Source organism: Neophocaena asiaeorientalis, unplaced genomic scaffold (genome assembly GCF_003031525.2).
Source record: "Neophocaena asiaeorientalis asiaeorientalis breed wild unplaced genomic scaffold, Neophocaena_asiaeorientalis_V1.1 scaffold315, whole genome shotgun sequence".
NCBI lineage: Eukaryota > Metazoa > Chordata > Mammalia > Artiodactyla > Phocoenidae > Neophocaena > Neophocaena asiaeorientalis.
Window position 1 is genome coordinate 1635285 of NW_020172011.1, and position 6000 is coordinate 1641284.

The following is a 6000-nucleotide window of genomic DNA, read 5'->3' on the forward strand; positions in this document are numbered from 1 at the left end:
GGGTGGGAGAGAGCAGAGCACACGGAGGCACAGATGGCAGCCTGACCAAGTGGGGCAAGAGTGAGGTGGCGAAGATCAGAGAGGGGGCGGCAGAGGTGCCCTGGAGACAGCTCACCTTAGAGCCTTGGAGACCTGCTCAAGAGCTTAGAAGTCATAGTCTCTCAAGAAGTTTACTTTGATAGGCAGGAGAAATAAAGGCTGGAGGTGAAGGGAAAACAGGGTAGAGGGAAAGTTTTATTTCTGCTGATTTTTTGAAATTTTATTGAAGTATGCTTGCTTTACAACGTTGTGTTAATTTCTGCTGTACAGCAAAGTGATTCAGTTATACATATATACATTTTTTTTCATATTCTTTTCCATTATGGTTTACCATAGATAGTTCCCTGTGCTATACAGTAGGACCTTGTTGTTCATGCTGTTGATTTTTTTTTTTTTAATGGGAGAGATTTGGACATATTTAAATGCCGGGAAGGGAAGAAGCAAGCGGGGAGTGAAGCTGCAAGAAAGAAGGGAGATGGTCAGTGGAGCAAGGCCTCCTCCACCACCCCCAGAAGTTGGGAGGGAACTGGGATTCAGAGAACAGGAAGAAGAACCAGTCTTCGATTGCAAGATGGCCCTTCATTATAATAAGAAAAGATGATCAGAGATGCAGGTAGCATCTTCTTTGTCTGTGGCAAGAGGTTAAGGGGTGTCCTGTCATGTGGCTTCAATTTTCTCTGTAAAGTGGAGGCAAAGTTACCTGCTGAAACTGAAGGTTTAGGTGGGTGTGTCAAAGGCAGGTATTTCAGGAGAATGGGCAGTGTCTGAAACAGATGAAGTGAGTCCGGGTCCGGGTTTCTTAGGACAGTCCCAGCTTAAGTCTGTTGTCCTGGCCTAATTATTAATCATGCTCCTTTTCACTCTTAGAAAGTATCCTGGTTTGTAGGGTAGATTATGTGATTACCCTAAAGCAGGAGCAAAATCTTAGAAAAAGAATCACAGTGAAATAGCTAAGCTTTAAGAGTTCAAGGCCACCCTTAGCTTTTCTGGTCAACAAATTGCCCTAAAGATCTGGAGAAAGATAGTGGGGTGGGCAGGGGAAACGATGACATATCTGGAACCAAACTGCTTGGTTTGGAGCCTTCGTCTGCAGAATGGGATCCTCACAACACCAGCTTTGTAGGGCGGTTGTGAAAATGAAGAGAGACGATGCCTGTAAAGTACTTAGCATAGAGCGGCACAGAGCGAGGGCTCAAAGAGTGTGAGTTGTGGCTGTTACGGAAGGTTGGTTAAGTGTTGAGATGGTGGGCTTGGGGACTGTGAAGACCTGGGAAACCTTCGTACTTGGCCAGGGTCTGTGGCTATTGAAGAGAATAGGTAGGAAGTCTCTAACAGAAGATACGTGAACAGGCTGATTTGAGACTGTTCTCTGGCAGCACCAATCAGCCCCTGATCTGAGGACACAGAGGGCTTTGCTGCCGGCAGGTTCAGCCCAGCTCGGTGCTTTCCATGCCACCTGCCTGCTCACCAGATCAGCCCGTTATGTACGCAGAGACGCAGCACGCTGGGCTGAGCCTTATTTTATTTTATTTTATATTTTGGCCATGCAGCAGCTTGTAGGATCTCAGTTCCCGGACCAGGGATTGAACCCTTGCCCCCTGCAGTGGAAGCGTGGAGCCCTAACCACTGGACCACTAGGGAATTCCCTGAGCCCCTTTAAAACACACTGCCTGACGACTCATTCCTTATCTCTCTCTTTTTTTTTTTCCTTTTTTTTTTTAGCGGTACGCGGGCCTCTCACTGCTGTGGCCTCTCCCGTTGCGGAGCACAGGCTCCAGACGCGCAGGCTCAGCGGCCATGGCTCACGGGCCCTGCCGCTCCGCGGCATGTGGGATCTTCCCGGACCGGGGCACGAACCCGTGTCCCCTGCATCGGCAGGCGGACTCTCAACCACTGCGCCACCAGGGAAACCCTCATTCCTTATCTCTTGGCCATCCAAATCCCAGAGTGGTTCCTATACCCACACCCTTCCCTCAACCTTCCTTGTAAGTACGATGCGTCTGCCCTTCTTTCCTAAAATCGACTCCCCACCATATGCTCTGTTTATTGTTCTCACAGTGCAGGTTTTGTATCTTCTGCATCAGAGTCACACAGAGGGCTGGTTACAATGCTGATTCCTTGGGCTCCACTCCAGACCCGGGGAATCACGACGGCAGTGGGACCTGGTGGTGGCTGTGAATCCACCTGCTCATCCAGGTCCCCAGGGGATTCCGCTGTACGCTAAAGTTTGAGAATGCCCCACGCTGCCTGCTCTTGTGTTTTGCTGAAGCAGAGAGAAAGTTCCCCAGCCTGAGCTGCCTTTATCTCTAAGCACAAAATGCTTCTTTCCCAGTGAGTAGAGCTGTGAAACGCTGCCTTCTTGGGCTGGGCTTCCTAGAACATGAGATGGACTCTGGGGCCTCTGGATCTGTCCTCCTGGGAGTCTCCCTGGGAACTGGGAAGCACTGTGTCCAGGACTGCCAAGGGAAGCAGGTCTGGGCCAGAGCTTCAACCCAAGACGTGTGCCTGCATTTATTCCTTGACGTGCGGGATGCTGATGCAGAACTCGTTTGAAAATAGGAAAGAAAAAAAGTTCAGAACCTACTAATCTTGTCCAACCCCTTATTTTACAAAAAAACACAAAAAATAAAAACCAGGGGTCCATGGGGTGGAGGGACTTCTCCGAGGCCACACAGTTGCCAAAACCCAGGTCCTCTGGTACCTTGGTGGCAGGACTTGAAACAAATTTGGGATGTAACACACTCTATCTGTGATGTCCCAACACAGAAAACCCTCAGTAAATGTTAGTATTGCTGGTGTCATTATTAATTTGTATTTGTATTCATTCGTTATTGTTAATTTCTATTTGAGACTGGAGGCTCTCAAAGAGAGCCCTACGGGAACAAAGTGGGGTGGCCCGAGGGAAGCCAGCTGGCCGCCCAGACAGCTCTGCACAGAATGACCCTTTTCTCAGCAAATTCAACACTGATCAGGTTCCAGCTCTCCACACCACCACAGGCTCAAAACTCCAGCTCATCAATGTCCCAGAGTTGATCAGAATCTGGGAGGCTGCCTCATCTTATCAGAGCTGTCATCAACTGATATATAAAAGTAGCCACTCAGCCTACAAATATTTAGGAAGTTCCAACAAAGTGGCAGAAACTTCAGGGCCCAGGGCTGTTTCCCTGAGCAGTCTTGTGACCGTATAGCTGACGTTACTACCCCCTCAGAGTTGCTGCTATCAAGTAGAGAGCCATGTGGGTGGCCTCCCATGGCCAGGATAGAACACTGAAGCATGCAGTTCGGATAGGACTGTGTTCCTGGCACTGGCTTATCTTTCTACCCTGCTTTCTTCTAATCTCATTTTCCTGATTGGTGTCTTATCTTGCCACATTGTATGCATTTTGTAAAACGTGTGTGAGTTTAGCCAAGCATAGTGTTAGAGAATAGAAGACCACCCTCACTTCTGACACCAACTGCAAGTTTCAGGGGTTCCCCCAAACCATCCTCAGGTTCAAAGATTTGCTAAAGGGATTCATAGAACACACTGAAAGCTTTTATTCTCACAGGTTAAAAACCAGCCTAGGGGGCTTCCCTGGTGGCGCAGTGGTTGGGGGTCCGCCTGCCGATGCAGGGGACGCCGGTTCGCGCCCTGGTCCGGGAGGATCCTGCGTGCCGTGGAGCGGCTGGGCCCGTGAGCCGTGGCTGCTGAGCCTGCGCGTCCGGAGCCTGTGCTCCGCAATGGGAGAGGCCACAGCGGGGAGAGGTCCGCGTACCGAAAAAAAAAAAAAAAATCAGCCTAGGGAGGAAGTGCAGAGGCCCAGGAAAAGTACCAAACATGTCCTCTCTCCATGGAATCCTAGGACAGTGTTACGCTTCTGGCCTCAGTGTGTGACAATACACACAGAGAATCTCGCCCAAGCCTTGGTGCCGGTTTTGTTGGGGCTTGATGACATGTGGCCCTCATGACTGATCTTTAGCCTCTAGTCTTCCAAAGGTTGCGGGGAGAAATGATACTGCATGGCCCAAAGCCCTCATCATACATCACATTGTTAGACAGTCTGGTGGCCAAGGTCCCCATGCAAACGAAGACGTGCTTATCGGACCTGATATTCCAAAGGTCTAAAGATCACTTCCAGTAGCCAATGGCAAAAGCCAGACCTCTCTTTGGGAAAGTTAATTCTTCACGACACAATGTGTTAAATTCATTTTTCCAGCAAGGGGAGAAGGAAAGAAGGAATAAACCAACCAGTCAAATCGAATCAGTCCAGTCACGACCAGACTCCTGACTACAGTCCCCTATTGACAATAGGTGAGAGACCTCAGCAGGGACTCTAGCTCACAGCCTGAGCCGCTCTGTTGTGCTTCTTGTGGTACCCAGAGTTGGAAGAGGGAGCCGAGGGTGCTGCCCTGCCCTGAGTGAGGGGAGGAGAGACAGTGTCCTCTGAGGCCAGGGAAGGCAAGGAGATACTGATGAGACTGAGGTGGATTCAGACTTTGCCATCTTCTCACGTTACTAGGGAAGGGATTCCAGGTGGAGTAGGCTAAGATGGGCACGCATGCAGTAGAAGGGTGGGGGTCCTGGCAGCTTTGCAGAACTGTTTGGGAAGGATGCTGAGTCAAGGTCATAGTTGGCACTCAAGGTCCAGAGCCTCAGAGCCACTCTCACAAGCCTTCAGCCAGCACCTGGGCAAAGCAGCTGCCATTTCTCCCCTGGTGCTCCGGGGAGTCCTGGGAGTTCAGGTTCCTGAAATGCCTCCAGGCTGTGTGGTCACAGGGTCCCCTTGGCAGAGAGGTATGCAGACCGTGTGACTGCCCACCCCAGTAGCAAGGGGAGGAGGCAATGCAGCCAGCTCTGGGGAGAAGAGCATCGGCAGATACGGGGCGAAATGGGGGCCAAGCTGAGGTTGTGGGGCTTCTTGTGGGTCTCTGGAGCTCATCTGCACCCAGGACTCCAGCTTCTTCCTCTCTATTCGTGTCCCTGTGTGTGCCTCGGTCAGGCTCTCCGCCTCTCTGCTCTCTCTCTAACACACACTGTCTTAGCTCGGGATCCCATAACAAAATGCCACAGACTAGGAGGCTTAAAGAACAGAAATGTAATTTCTCACAGTTCTGGGGGCTAGCAGTCCAAGATCAGGGTGCCCAAGGTAGGTTTCATCCTGAAGCCTCTTCTCTTCACTTGTAGGTGGCTGCCATCTCGATGTATCTTCACACGACCTTTTCTTTTTGCACACCTAGAGAGAGAGAGAGAGGAGGGGAGGGGGAAGGGGTGGGGGAGGGGAAGGGAAGGGGGATGGGGGAGAGGGAGAGAGAGGGGGCTCTTGGTGTCTCATCTTACAAAGGCACTTATCACATCATGAGGGCCCCACCCTCATGATCTCATCTAACCCTAATTACCTTCCAGAAACCCCCATCTTCCAATACCACCATATTGGGGGCTAGATATTCAACTTATGAATTTGGGGTTTACACAAACATCCAGTCTATAACACACTCCTTAAGGCCTATCCACAGGAGACAAGTTGCCTGTGTCTGAGGCCAAAATCCAAATGGCTCACACTTAGTGAGATCCCAGAAAAGTGGTTCTTTAAAGGGTCCACAGCATCTGTGACTGTAAAAAGAGGACCCATCTAACTGCTTATTTTCGTGTGACCTGAGGTTCCTCTCCCTCTACACATCTCCCTCCTCCGAGTTCCCCATGCTCTGTACCCAGCATGGCGGGAGGAACACAGAGGAGTGAGATCTGACCCTGGCCAGCTTGCTGGGGCTCACAGCCCAGTTGGGGGACAAGACCTACCATCCACGGAGAGTGTCTCAGCCTTGCTTGTCTCTTTGGAGACACTGTTCTCAGCCTCGCAGGTGTAGTCCCCAGCATTCTGTTCTGACATCACCGGGAAGAGGAAGGAGACGGCTCCACCATGGGGAGCCACGTGGTTCCGCAGGGTGTCCCCATTGAGGTAGAATGAGGATCGGAGGGGAGGA